This window comes from Suricata suricatta, chromosome 4 (genome assembly GCF_006229205.1).
Source record: "Suricata suricatta isolate VVHF042 chromosome 4, meerkat_22Aug2017_6uvM2_HiC, whole genome shotgun sequence".
Taxonomy (NCBI): Eukaryota; Metazoa; Chordata; class Mammalia; order Carnivora; family Herpestidae; genus Suricata; species Suricata suricatta.
The window spans coordinates 17211255-17226347 of record NC_043703.1 but is presented as its reverse complement, the minus strand read 5'-3'; the positions used below and the strand labels follow the sequence as shown (position 1 = coordinate 17226347).

The 15093-nt window shown below is 36.6% G+C and overlaps 1 protein-coding gene and 1 pseudogene across 1 annotated transcript in view; one reads left to right on the top strand and one right to left on the bottom strand.

Moving 5' to 3' along the window:
• Window positions 1-15093, top strand: part of GPC5 (glypican 5) — a 1348699-nt gene that overhangs the window by 816241 nt on the left and 517365 nt on the right. The window lies entirely within an intron of this gene.
• Window positions 2055-2647, bottom strand: LOC115289386 (annotated as a pseudogene).

The following is a 15093-nucleotide window of genomic DNA, read 5'->3' as shown; positions in this document are numbered from 1 at the left end:
TAAATGACAGTTATTTCTCACATTTCTGAAGGGTGAAAGTTCATGGCAGTGGCAGGTTTGGGGTCTTGGGAAAGACTGCCTCCTAGAAGAGGGTTGTCTGACTGTAAGATTGTGTGATGGGACAAAGGAACGCTCTCTGGCCATTTTTATAAAGGTGCTGATCCCATTCAAGAGGGATCTACCTTTATGACTAAGCACCTCGGAAAGGCCCCACCTTGTAATACATTGGGCATGAGGTTTTAATACATGAATTTCAGACGTACACAAACATTCTGTCCATAGCAAAAATTATGTTCCATTTCTTCTTTAGTGCAGACACAGGCACAAAACCTATAGATTGCTTTGTGTGTAGTAAGGGCTTATTAAATACTTATTTGTAAGTAATTTGTAAGTTATTATTAAATAATTTGTAAGATAAGGTAATAAATGTACTTGTAAATTAAAAGAATGTATTGGTTACCCAAGAAAAATTCTGTGCCTACCCATCAGAAAAGGCTGCATTACTGTAGTATCTCCATGCATTCTCTGTGGGAAGAGTTTGATGTGAGTGTGTGTGTAGGGGGAGGTAGGAAAGTGGTCACTGAGGCTGTTGTGCAGATGAAACCTGAAATGATGGATAAACCTTTTCTCCTCGCCTTCTCTCTCTCACTTCTTATGTTGGATTCCAGGTAGTAGTGTAGTCAGTTTTTATACTTCCACTGCTTTTGTGAACAATGTGGTCATCTGGTAACATCCTTTTTTTTTTTTTTTTTTTTTTTTTTTGATCAACAGCTGTGTGGACAAAGTTAATGTAAATGGTTGGCCAACTTGGCAGATTCAAGGGAGATGCTGTCCCACTGGAGATGTGATCAATCCCTGTGGATTCAAAGCTTTTCTTTTAGCAACACCTGAATAGGAAGCTGTAGGACTTTGAAATGGTGGAATTAATTACAAGCACCCAACATCTGCAGTGCATTACATTCAAATAGTTAACTAAGCCATATTTATAATGAAACATTAACAAATACACATAGTGTTTTGGACTGCCATTTAAAGAAGTTTGTGGTAAAGTATTATGTTCAAAAACTTAGAAATGACTCTCCTATAAACAAAATCTGAACATATTCCAGAGATTTCCTTTAATATATTAGTTACCTAGAGGATTAGTGTGATGGTTAAGACTAGTTAAAAAAAAAAAAAAAAAAGGAACAGAATGGTTGGCCAAAGGAATAGGGCAAAGAATGTGCTAATAGATACAAAACTGTATTTCCAGACAACACCCTTTATTGTGGACAGAAGATGTATCATGCTATTGAGTAAAATTATCTTCATTGCTCTCATTTACTCTTACTTCTTTTCTGCATGTTAACTTCAACTCTTAAGAGTTACATATACTTAAATAGGAAGACAAAGCTACCTATACCTTGAAAGGCAGGTAATTTCTCAACAAATTGAGCTACTACAACACCCTCTACCACTTTGGAATGAAGTCTTGTGTCCTTTTGTCTATTTCCAAATTTGAGATCATTTTTTCCCCCATGACTTTGGCGATAGTCAGAACCTCCAGCCTGGGATTTATCCTTATAAATCTGATCTTCTGCTGTCTCTATTCTCACTGTTGGTTGAAGCCACCTCAGATGGGCAAGATTTATACTTTGATTGGTAATGCCATTGATATTTGCCATTGGTTATTGGTCTTTTTTAATGTCATCATTTATAAGACTGCATTCCATTACTGGAAGCAAGACACCTCTCTTGATTTGGTGGAAAAATGTCTTTCAACATGCAATGAATATGTGCTAATACCATTTGTTTACTAGCCCATTTTATCTGCTTATTGTATATAAGAACTTTACAATCAGGATCATTTAATGAATCAGAATTGGTTTTTTAGACCATACAAACAAAGGCAAAGGATGGGGCAGGTATTGCCAAATGCTAGGCATTTAGTAAGTGGTAGAACCAAAATTTGATTCCATTCTCTAAGACTAAAATCTGGTTATTCTATTAGGATGTTAACTGTTGGACCAAATGACATTAATATATTCTGACTCAGTGTTTTTTTTTTTTTTTTTTGGTTGTCAAAATGATCCTTTATTAGAATATTTTCCTTTGTAGTTCTTAACTAGCTGGGCATTCCACTGCACCACTATCGATGTCATCTATGATGTCATGAGGGTGGCGACCATCAACATTGCAGCCCACAGACTGGGCGGTTCCCAGAATCTCCTTAATGGTGCCAGAGAGTTCTCTGGCTAAGGATCGGTGCCGCATCTGTCGGGCAATGTTGATTATCTCATCAAAAGTGATATTTCCACTGTGCTTAATGTTTTTCTGCTTCTTTCTGTCTCTCGGCGGTTCTTTGAGCACTTTGATAATCGGGGCAGAGGCAGAAGGTACCACTTCAATCTGGGCCTGTCTGTTCGGAATGGTCAGTTTCACTGTGATCCTCAGGCCCTTCCAATCACCAGTGGCCTTGACGATGTCATCACCAACCTTCTTTGGAGACAGACCCAGCGGGCTGATCTTCGGGGCCAGGGCGGACGTGGCACCGACCTCGCCGCAGGTGCACCTCAGGTATATGACTTTGATCTCGTTGGGGTCGAACTTAGGCGGCATGGTGGAGGCGGCTGGTGTCGGATGAACCCGGATTCCGGACGACCGAGGACTGTTAACACCGGCGTCTCCTCCCAACCGAAAGCCAAAAGCCTGACTCAGTTTTCAAACTTGTATTTCTACCTTGACTAATCTTTAGTTTCTTTGTGCACTTTTAATTTTTCTATTTTGTGAAGGACATGTATCAGGATGTAAGATCATGCAGTTGTCTGTATCTAGCTATATGGCCATGAAGGAATGTCCCTCAGTAGTTGTAAACATTTTTCACTTGCCTATCTGTTGCTTTTGACTGTGGTAACTATTTGTGACCTCACTTTATGTACTATCTTAAACCTTTTCATCCTGCCTCCCCTGTCTTTACCTTGAGTTGGTCTGATTCAGTGATTTCTACATTCATAATATTTGGAAGATTAATCTTTATCCTGGTTTGGTGATTTCTATCAGTGAGAAATATTTTCCTTACAAAGTCCTCTAAATAATCATTTTACTGCAGCAACCTAGACCCATTTTACTATGTTTTTATCTTCGCCCTCTTCAAATCATCGTTTGTTTCCAGCTGATAGCAAAGAACCACATGCCCAAGTTTAATTTACAATGTTGTTGCTTAATTCAGATTTGCTCCAATACCATCAGAAAAGCCCAATTTCTCTTTGTAAAGCACTTTCTACCCAAAAATACTCACATCTTTTCTGTCTCCTGCTGTGTGTTACACATGCTTATGTTACCATTTTATATATTGGGGAAATACTCCTCTGGTTCAGGAAATAAACATATTTTCTTAGATATTTTGAAAGTTAAGATTTCCCTGGTAATTAGCATCCAACTTGATCAAAATAAGGACATATTGGATGTAGGTCAGAGAAGAAGATCAGGGAAAATGGTGTAACTGTGAGAGCAGAGTGAATAATCAGCTTCCCATAATAAGAGCTGGTGAAGATCTAAGCCCCACACATTCCTCTTTCACACTACCATCAGCATTATTTTTGTGAACCCCAGACATAATCATGCTCTAATTTTGAAAGCTGTGGATGGCTCCTTGATTTCTTATAGAATAAAATCACAGCTCATGATTATGATACTCAGGAACCCCCCCTTTTGTCCCCAAGCCACAGTTTTTGTATCATTTCCTGCCCTCCCTTTTTTCTCTTAAATGTTTATTTGCTTGTATAGAGAGCAAGTGAGCATGAGCAGAGAGAAGGAGACAGTACAGAGCCCACGTTTGATACTCTAACAGCAGAAAGCCAGATGGAGGGCTCGAACTCATGGCCCTTGAGCTCATGACCTGAGCTGAAATCAGATGCTCAACTGACTGAGCCACCCAGGTTTCCCTTCTACCCTCCCTCCCTTACTAGCAAATCCTTCAATTCCCAAACTAGTAAGTCTTCGTTCCTCTATGCCACCTACAGTGAAGTTCCCTAGGCCTGAAAGATGCTTCCAGTTTGTTTTCATTGGAAAAATTCTTAGCTCAAATCCACAGCCCAATCTAGCCCTCTCTGAAGCTTTTCCTGGCCAGCCCTGCCTCACTGCAATGTGCTTCATATAGTTGTTGCTACCTCACCTCAGAGCAGACGGAGCTTCCTGTATACTCTATGGCACTTCAGGCATTGTCGTCCGTCTGGTCATTAATAAGTCTTTCTTGTTAAAATGAGAACCCTTTGAGGATCCGAAAGATGTCTTTTTCTCCTTGTACTTCTGGGACTGTGCCCACACCTGGCACATAGGTCCTGTTGGGTAGGCATAAGGAAGATGGCATACAGATATCAGGGGGCTATGAAATGCAGGAATACAGCTTGGTAGGAAGTTCCCCAAAGGGAAGCAACAAGTACAAATAAAGAGACCAAGATAGAACATCTGGATTATTACAGTTTGTCTATTCCTAAGAGTCAAGCAAAATAAGTAGGGATTCCATTTCCTAGTAGATGGGAGTATTGAGGAAAGTATTGAATCAAGGTCTTTATCCTACAGGAACAAGCATGAACATGTTCCTGGAACTAGAGGATAAGGTTAGAGTTGTTGATTGAAGTACTGACTTTGGTTCCTTTAAAAGGACCCAAGTGAGAAGGTACCAATAATCTTGTACTACTCCAACCACCTAGGGCCAGGAGAAGACTTAACTTAGAGTGTCTAGGTTGGGTCAACTTCATTTATACCACCCCATATCCCTGAAAAAAGGGTTAATGAAGAGGCTGACTGCTTTATTTCCACCTTCAAAGAGTGCCTTTGGATTCTGCATCCCTGCCTATTTCCAATGCTCTGGTCCCAACTCAGTTTCATTCATCATTTTGTGGTGGTGCTTGTTATTTAATCCATACTTAATTCTGTGTTTAGGGGCTTTGGATCAATGACTTGGTAATTTTTTTTTCTTTGATGATACTTTTCATGTCCTCCTCCGTGAATTTATGCGCTCAAATACCAGGCAACTCTTGATTTATGCCTTACCAGTTTCAACTTAATAGAATCTGGGGCCCCAACCTATGTCAGGGCTTGGAATCCTACATTTCTAAGAAACTGAGGATGTAGAGCATACCAGGGGGTCAAGCAGATTGTAATTATCCTTCCTCCACATATGCAGGAACAACTCAGCTTCTCTTCAGAATCAGTTTCTGATTTCATTCTAGAATCAAAATCAAGTAGTTTAGAAGGGGGGTATTATTATTTGAGCTGTATTTATTCATTCTTTTTAACTTGAGGAATCTTTATTTTTTTTTAATGTTTATTTGTTTTTGAGAGACAGTATGAGTGGGGGAGTTGCAGAGAGAGGGAGACACAGAATCTGAAGCAGGATCCAGGCTCCGAGCTGTCAGCACAGAGCCCTACATGGGTCTTGAATTAATGAACTGTGAGATCATGACTTGAGCTGAAGTCGGAGGCTTAACCAGCTGAGCTACCCAGGCACCCCAACTTGAGGAATCTTTTGAAGTAAAAGTGTTGGGCTTAGAAAATACAAGTGGCTATGGCAGTCTATCAACAGTGGCCAAGAAGACCACATAAGGCAGAGCCATAGTTTTGGGGCATGGTAAGCAGTCATCAAAGGAAGATACAAAAAGTGGACATCTCTCAGTGAAGGTGCATTCATCAACTAGATGAACGACATACTTGTTCTGGAGCTACAAGAGGCTTTGATGTTAATTTCCCCTTTTATAAAAGAGAACCAGTTATGAGACTATTAAGTTGTGGAAAGGAAGTCTCTCCCACCCCCTTTCTCTCTCTCACATGTCCTTGCTTCAAGCCAGCTTTTCCTAATTCATCAGATGGAGAACTGATGGAATTGTTGGAATGCTGACTAAGTACTTTGCAACACCAGAAAAACCTCACTCACATTTGGAGATGACTCTATTTAGCAATGCACTGGGTTGGTATACTGAGAGGGCACAGGTTCTGGCCCCAAGCAGGTTACAGAGTCCTCTGATTCTCCTCCCAGTTGCCTCCCCTCATTGGTTAAGGAAGGCTGCCAGTGGGGGAGGCCTGTAATCACCTCCATGTGCCTATTCAAGTCCCTTAACATCCATTCTTTGTGGGATGTGCTAACACCAACTCTTGGCATATCATAGAAATGAAACAGTTCCCTGTGGAGGATTTGTTCTTTGTTCACAGTTTCTTTAATTCATTCATCCACCAAACAAGCACTTTCCTATATATTGTAATCCTTGTACATAAATTTTTAAAAGGATGCATGTAGGTTTATTATATAAAAGTTATCCAAAAACTCAAACATATTCTTAACATTGTTTCTCTGGCCTGTAGAATCAGAAGTTGGTAGAAAGTTATGAGAGTTTTTCATTTAAACCCATCTAAAGTGTTTGGTTTCATTAACATATGTGTATGTTGTTAATATATGTATAATATGTGGGCAATATATAGATATAATATGCAGTTAGAGACTCAACAAGTAATATCTTATGCTTTTAAAAATTTAGACTTTTTGTTAAATTGCCTAAGATGAATTTAAAATGGTGAGTGCAGTACAAATATACATATGTTTAAAAAGTAATTCTATTTCTAAAAAGCACTGTTTTTTCAGAGAAAAGGTGGGAGCTAGAGAGAATATGTATGTCTCCTAGGAACAAAGTAAAGTTGGCTATGTGTATGTAGAACACAAAGCAGCTAATTCAGGTGTGAGGCATGGCTGAGCCTTTAGGGAAGTGTTAACTTGCTGTTATGAGACTTGTCCACAATGACCCACAGGCCAGCTCCGTGTGATCCCTGAGCCCTCCTGTCTCCAAAACCATAATCTATCATGTTTATTTTCAATGTTCGTTGATCCTAAATGGAAAGTATATATTTTTTCTTGATAGTTTAAAGTCTTTTAAACTATGATAAATTCATACTGTGCCCACCATTTTAAATTCAACTCATCTTAGGCAATTTCACCAAAAAAGTCTAAATTTTTAAAAACATTATAATAAGACGTTACTTGTTGAATCTCTAATTGCCTGTGTATCATCTCTGCTCACTCTTCAGTGAAGTCTGAGTGAATAATTTCTTCAGCCATCCAGTCTTTCCCTTTTCCCCTCAATCCCTTAATGCACATGACTACGCCCTAAATTCAGTGAAGCCGAAAACAAAGTAGGAATTTATTTTAAAGCATAATTATTACAAACTGCCTTGAGTTTATATCTTTTCAAAATGACTGAAGTCTGTGAATTTAAGCTACTTCCTCTCATCCGGTTCCTCCCTTTGTCTTTGGATCCTTTGTCACATAATTGAGAACCTGGTGAATGGTGAAATTTAAAGTTTCACTAAAGAGAACACTAAATTTAAAAATAGTCTTCTCAGTTTTTATATTCACAGAAATGTTAATTATAAAGCAGAATAGCGGCTGAGATGTTCAAATACAAGCACAGTAGCACGTGGCTGTGTTGATGACTGACAGGATTTCAAATTGCCTCCCTTTTACCTCTCCTCCATTAGTCTGTGTGAAAAAACGTATGCAGCTTGAAATAGAATCACTAAAGTGGTTAATAAAACACGTTTTTTGTATGAATGCTAGCTGAAATATGCATTTCATATTTTATGTCCACATGACCAAACTTTTGCTGACCAAAAAAGTCTTATTAAGCCATTGTCTTCAGGTCTTGACCAGGCTCTTATGATCTATATTAGAGAATGAATATTCTACATACCTACTGACATGCATGCTCTAGGGCATTTATTATTGTTATTCAACTGAATAACAAAAATAAGAAAAATTAGAATACTCAGTACAATTTTGAGTGGTATCAAAAGCAATTAGTTTGCAAGAAAACAACAGCAAGTGAGTATATGAATTACGTAATTAGAGGCCTATGTGCAAAATCCTCATTTGATAGCACTAAAAATCTTTGAAGTATTCCCTGAAAAGTTCATGGCTGACATCATCTGTCTCCTTCCCACCTACACCCCAGATCTCCCACTCAGAGCTCTGTCAAATTTTTCTTATAATGACATTGAAATTCTTTAGCTTTATTAATAATACATTTTCAGATGTTTTGATTGAATATATAATACTAAACTATACACATCAGGTGAAGTGGGATTCAATGTCGCTTAAGCCTGTTGAAGACAATACTTTTTAATAGAGCTAGAATAAACAAGCCAGGGATATTAGTTTGATAGCTTCTGTGTTGTTTTTCTATTGTTCTTCACCTGAAAGTGGCTTTTGGCAGTGAGGGTAAAGATGATTGACAGACCATAAATACAGTGTTAATGGCATAAGCTTTGGAGTCCTGGGGATTTGTGCCCCATTCGAGCTTCATTTACTACTGAAATGGCGCCAGACAATTTGCTTATGTAACTGCGTCAATCTTTCATTTTCTCAATTCTAGAATGAGAAGTATGGAAGTGCTTCACAGGAATGTCGTAGCAAGGAACAACGCAGTGTAAAGTAAGCAATCGACGCCTTGGAGTCACTGCAGTTTAATTTGGAAGCAGATCACAATTTTATTTTAGAAACTAGAGAAAATTTCACTGTCCAAGAAAGTCACGCTCCATAATCCTCCCCATAGGTTGAATTCGATTGCTTAGATCTGACCCTAATGAAAAGAACATGATGATGAAGATGTTTTTTTTTCCTAAAAACATTTATTAATTGAAAGTACTTACTTGTGGGATACCTGAGTGGCTCAGTCAGTTGAGGGTCTGACCTTGGCTCAGGTCGTGATCTCACTGTTCATGGGTTTGAGCCCCACCACGGACTCTGCTGACAGCTTAAAAGCCTGGAACCTGCTTGGATTCTGTGTCTGCTTCTCGCTCTGACCCTCTCCTGCTCATGCTTTGTCTCTCAAAAATAAACAAACATTAAAAAATTCAGAAAAAAGAAGTGCTTGCATGACACCCGTTAGACATTTCAATATATTATTTCTGTTTAAAGAACAGATGGCCATATCTGTGCTATACAGCGCACGCTCGCTCGCTCGCTCTCTCTCTCTCTCTCTCTCTCTCTCTCACACACACACACACACACACACACACACACACACACACACACATATTATATGATACTTGTGGTGTCTTTTTCCAATATTTCTTCATGTTTCTCTTGACTAATGGTATTGTTCTTCAAGGCATGATGTCATATTAAGCTTGTAGTATGTTAAGGTTGGGGAACAATTTTCTTCTTTCCTTTTTTTTGGGGGTTTGTTTGTCTCTTTATTCTTTTGTTTTGGTTTTTTTTCTTTTTTTTTTTTTTAATAGTTCATTACCAAGTTGGTTTCCATATAACACCCAGTGCTCTTCCCCACAAGTGCCCCTCTCCAGGAACAATTTTCTATTTATATTGCTTCATAGACTTCAAATGAGAAGCCTATAGGTATTTGAGAAATCAATGCAAGTTTTAAGGAACCATTAAGTGTTTTGTGTAATATTTATTTGCTGTATTTCATGGGAATGGGAGACCTATTCAGAGCCTCATGCTTTATACCATTAGCTAGACTTCTGCCACATTTATTTCAACATTTAGGAATGAATTAAGGGGTATTAGAACTATCCAATTAGTTAGCAATGTGCACTTGACAGTATTTTTAAAGATATTTGATCTCAGACACAGGAAAATAAAACCTGGGGATTATACATATGATCTTGAGACTTGCCAAAGCTACTGCAAATGTGCTATTTTAAAATTAATTTCAATAAACTCAGGAACTTGTTTTTACTGATCCAGACATTTCCAGAGGCTTTAAAGGACAGTTAAAGCAATGAAGTCTCATAATTACAACAATCTTACTTAGCAAATATATAATTTGTAATTGAGTAGCTTATTTTTATTTTTACAGCTATGTTTTTAGAGTGAATTAAGTGTATTTCTGATGCTAAGTGTACGCACATGTATATCTACAAAAATGCTTTTTTCTTTCCTTTAGGTGATAAATATACAGAGTATTTATATCAGTGAACAAAAATATATGAAGAGTACAAGTATTTTATCGTCTCTCTATATTTTACCAAAAGTATTTTCAAAATAAAAATTAAATGATAAAAATTAGAGAAACATGAATAGTAACCTAGTATTAATATTTAAGAGGTGAAATTTTAACTTTTAATGTCACAATCATAAATATTTACATATTACATATTTCTATAATAAAATTGAATATGAACAATAATTATGCTTACTTTCAAGGAAGCAATAGTGGTAAATAAAATGAGAATAAATGGAATTGGGGAAAGAAATCTTCTGCTCAGTGGCAGTGTTCATAATACAAGCCAAAACTGAGTGTTAAGCAAGTAGATATAATAATTTTTAGTATACACACCGAGTGTCTGAAATATGACCAAATCTAAATTTTTAAATATTTGGAAAATAGTTATAAAACTACATAGTTATGGCTTGATCAAAAATATAAAATATAAAAAAATCCTAGATTTTCAGGAGCTTTAGAAACTTTTTACATTAAACTATTTATCAATATTTTAAGCAGGATTTGAAATTGTGAAGAGGTGAAATATAAAATCAGTCACATGGCCATACTTAGCATGGCTTTTATGAAAGTCTAAATGTTTGACTTCTATTCCCTACATGTACAAAACCTCAATTTGATATTAATGAGAAAAAAAATAAAAACAATTTTACTCCTTCTGTTTTCTACTGTGTAGCATTTACTGTCTTCAGATAGTCTCCTGGGTTGTAAAGCATACAAATACCATCTAATGAACATTCTGTCAAGAAACACTAATGTAACAGGAGTTCTTTTCTTGTTTGTGCTTTGAAGAATTGCATTTATTTGCCCTACTATTTAGTTTTTTAAACTCTGGATTTTAAGAGAAGACCTATTTTCGGAAATCTTTGGCAAAGTAATGGAGATAGTTAATTACTTATATTCTGGTTGCAAGAAAGTTTGGATAAAAGTGAATATGTCCATATTCTCAAGCAAAGAAGAGATTAGATGATGAAATACTTAGTTAAAAAAAAAAAAAGCAAATTTCAAGCACCATTACTTTGCTATGTTATCTTTCTCGATAAAAACTTCCAAGGACTTGACTTGGATATTTCACAATAAATTTTATCGTAGCAAGCATTTAAGAAGGATATAAATTTGGGCTCCAGTTCCATTTATCTGAGGCCTAAATTCTAATGGCATATTGCTGAATCCTATACTGGGATCAGCCTCCAAATGTCTAACAAGAGATTTATGAAAGATATAGTTGCTCATTTTTGAATGAATATTACAGAAGAAACATGGATTATATGGTAAGGCTAAAAGAAACTTTGTACTGATCAATTTAAAGTAATTCTATAAGTATTTTAGGAACATGTTTTAAAGTAAAGAAATATTTTTTCAGATTTTTTCAAAAATTTTGTGATTGCATAATAAACTGATTTATTAAGTTCAAGTTTGGATGAACGTTAACTTTGATTACCAACGTGAAATTTTTATCAAAATAAATCCCCTATTAAAATGATTTATTAAAAAAGATATTGTGTGAAATCAACAAAAGGTAAGAACTTAGAGCTTAGAATTTATTGAAGGGGAAAACTCTACCAACAAAAATGTGAAGCATAACGTCGCTGGAAGTTCTGATGTTTATGAAGGGGAGGTGGACTGGGGTAGCTGGTCTGAGTAAGAACTCACTGATATGCAGGACCTACAATGTCCGTAAATGGTCTTGCTCTCATCCTACGATTTTCATTTTTAACCTTGTTGATGAGTTTGATATCTTGAATTCTCGGTTCCCTAACATCTCCAATTATCTTATTTTCTGGAAACCCTCCTATCTTTTTTCTCCAAATCAGACTTTGTATTTTCTTACTCAACTGTGACCGCTGTAGCTGCCTTCTTTGGGGAATGGTGGTCATTGTTCTGAGCTCTTTCTGTTTTCATTCCATGCCCCTTACCTAGGTATTTTCATCCACGTCTGGCCGATTATTAAATCCTATTGATTGTTTATTAGGAAACCATTTCTCCCTGGCAGTTCTGCAATGGTCTCCCAACTAGTTTACCTGTATCTACTCCTGGTGGATGTTGTTCACAGTGATGCCACATTATGCTTCCAAAATACAAATGTTTTCATGTCTGTTTCCTACTGAAAACACTCCCATTATTTCTCACTACGTTTAAGCTAATGTTCTAAGTCTTAAAAACGCAAAAGCATTCCACCATTTTCTTTTACTCTAGTTTTAGGTATTCAAACTTTTTCTTCAGGGGCTTTATTTAAGCCCAACAGAATTTTATCCTATCGCTTTATACGCGTTTCCATGTATTTTCATATATTACATTATGTAGATCATATTTTGTTTAAAACACATTTATATATTTAATGTTTTAAGGAAAAATTGTAAATAGATAATATGTGAAAGAGTACCATGGTTGGATGCACAGTTCACAACAACCATTGTTTTTCTGCTTCATTTCTCAATGGACCAACATTTGTCTTACTTCTTCATAATGAGATGGGTCTGGAGTGTTCTTCTCTTCTGCTATCAAAGTACCAGTGTTGCAGCACCACTTAGACACTTATTGCAAAATGATACTTCACCAGCATGTAGATCAATATGTCTGTGCCTACATCCCAGGAGCCAGGGAGAGCAGGAAATTGCTAATTACCAACAGAGTTTGGAAGACTAAGTGAAGTTCAAATTGCCCTATATTATAAGATGAGTACAGTGCTTTCTGTTTGATTTTGTGGTTCTGTTAATATGCTTGTCCTTAAACTACCTCTTTTCTTTCCTCTGAAATTATGGTATATTACTGTCTGATTTTTCTTTTACTGAGTTTCATTTCATAAATTCTCAAATTCTACTTTTGTCAAACGAGGCTGAATTTTGTTATAACTCAGACATGTACTGAAACACAATAATAGGATTGTCTTAATTTATATTGATGCTTTCCATTTTTAAAATGAGCCCATCTGTGCATAATTTTTATAAAATTAACATTTCAGTAGCTTCCTCCTAACATTGACCACATTTCAATCACACATTGGTAGTGGTTGTAAAATCAGTTTCAGAATTTAAACTAAGCAATATAACATTCATCATTAAATTATCTAAATGAAACGTGCCAGAGTTTTATATTCTGCCAAAACCTGTTCTATATAAAATTAGTATATTTGAGTGGCGCCTGGGTGGCTCAGTTGGTTAAGTGGCCAACTTCGGCTTAGGTTATGATCTTGCAGTTTGTGGGTTCGGGCCCCACATCTCTGTGCTGACAGTGAGCTCAGAGCCTGGAGCCTGCTTCAAATCTGTGTCTCCCTCTCTCTGTCCCGCCCCTGCTCACACTCTGTCTTTCTCTCTCTCTCAAAAATAAACATTAAAAAAATTTAATAAAATCAGTATATTCATTTCCATGTGTTTCTTGGACATGTATTATTATTCATTTCTGTTTGTGCTAATCTACTGTCCAGTCTTATACCCCACTTTCCAAATGTTTGTTGTGCCCATTAATTTTTATGAAAGATTTACATTAGTATGATAACAGCTTGTTAAGTTTATTTATTTACCTTGAGAGAGAGAGGGTGAGTGGGGAGGAGCAGAGAAAGAGGGAGAGAGAGGGAATCCCAAGCAGGCTCCATGCTGTCCCAGAGCCCAATGTTGGGGAGAAGGGCTGAGGATTGGGGGCTCGACCCCATGAACTGAGAGATCATGACCTGAATTGAAACTGAGTCGAATGGTTAAAGGACTGAGACACCAGACTTTTATCTCTAGAGATTAAATTCTCTTAAAATTTCTGGTGAGTGAAACAGGTACTACTGTACATCTTTTCTGAAAGCAAAGTGGCATAATGTGAACTTCGTGGGAAATGTACCTTCAGACTTTATACTATTTTAGCATATGAAAGTTTTCATGACACTCTGCTTTTGAATAGTGGGAGAAACTTATATTAGGACAGTAGTTGAAGCTAACATGAAGAGCCCAATGTCAAAAAAGTAAGAAATTGCATTCAAAAGATAAGGATGAATAAGTCCTATCATGATCAAATAGGTACAATATTTACATAGCAAATAATAAAAATAATTTTTAAAAGAGAGCTCTATTTCTCTAAGGAAATATACTTCATACAGTAATGTCATTGACTCATAATTCTTTAGATATGACTTAAATTTTAAGAAAATGGCACCTAAATCATATTCCTGGAGCTTATTTATGTTAACAATATATTAACATAGGGATGCCTGGCTGGCCCAGTTGGTTAAGTGTTTGATTCTTGATTTTTGGCTCAGGTTATGAGTTTGAGCCCTGCATTGGGTTCTGTGCTGAGAGTGCAGAGCCTGCTTAGAATTCTCTCTCGCTCTGCCCTTTCCCCACTTGTACCATCTCTCTCTCTCTCTCTTTCAAAATAAATAAGCTGTAAAAAATAACACAAAACTATTACAATTAGAAATTCAGTGTAGCATCTTAAAATATTCTCAGGATTACTATCCTTGGGTTCATTTGACCTCTTACCTCTGCTGTTTTTTAAATAATTGACATATTAGTTTCAGGTGTGTAGCATGATTTTATATATGTATATGTTGCAAAATGATCACTTTTCTCCACATCCTCATCAAAACGTACTTTTGGCGTTCTGATAACAGCTGTTCTAACAGGTGTGAGCTGATGTCTCATTGTGGCTTGATCTGCTGATTTCCCTGATGATTAGTGGTGTTGAGTGCCTTTACATGTGCCTGCTGGTCATCTATCTGCATGTTGATTTTGGAAGAATGACTGTTCAGCTTCTTTGTCCATTTTGAAATCAAACTCTTAATTTTTTTGATACTGATTTGTAGGAGGTCTTTATATACTTTGGATATTAACCCCTTATTAGATATGTGGTTTGTAAATATTTTCTCCCATTCTGTAGATTGTCTTTTCATTCTGTTGGTTTCTTTTGCTGTACAGAGACTTTTTACTTTGACATAGTTTCACTGGTTTGTTTTGGCTTTTGGTATCACACACAAGAAAAAAATCACCATGACCAATTTCAAGGAAATTATCCCCTAAGTCATCTTCTAGGATTTTTATGGTTGCAGGTCTTTGGTTTAAGTTTTGAGGCAATTTCAAATTGATTTTGGTGTATGGTATAAAATAGTGGTATAGTTTCATTC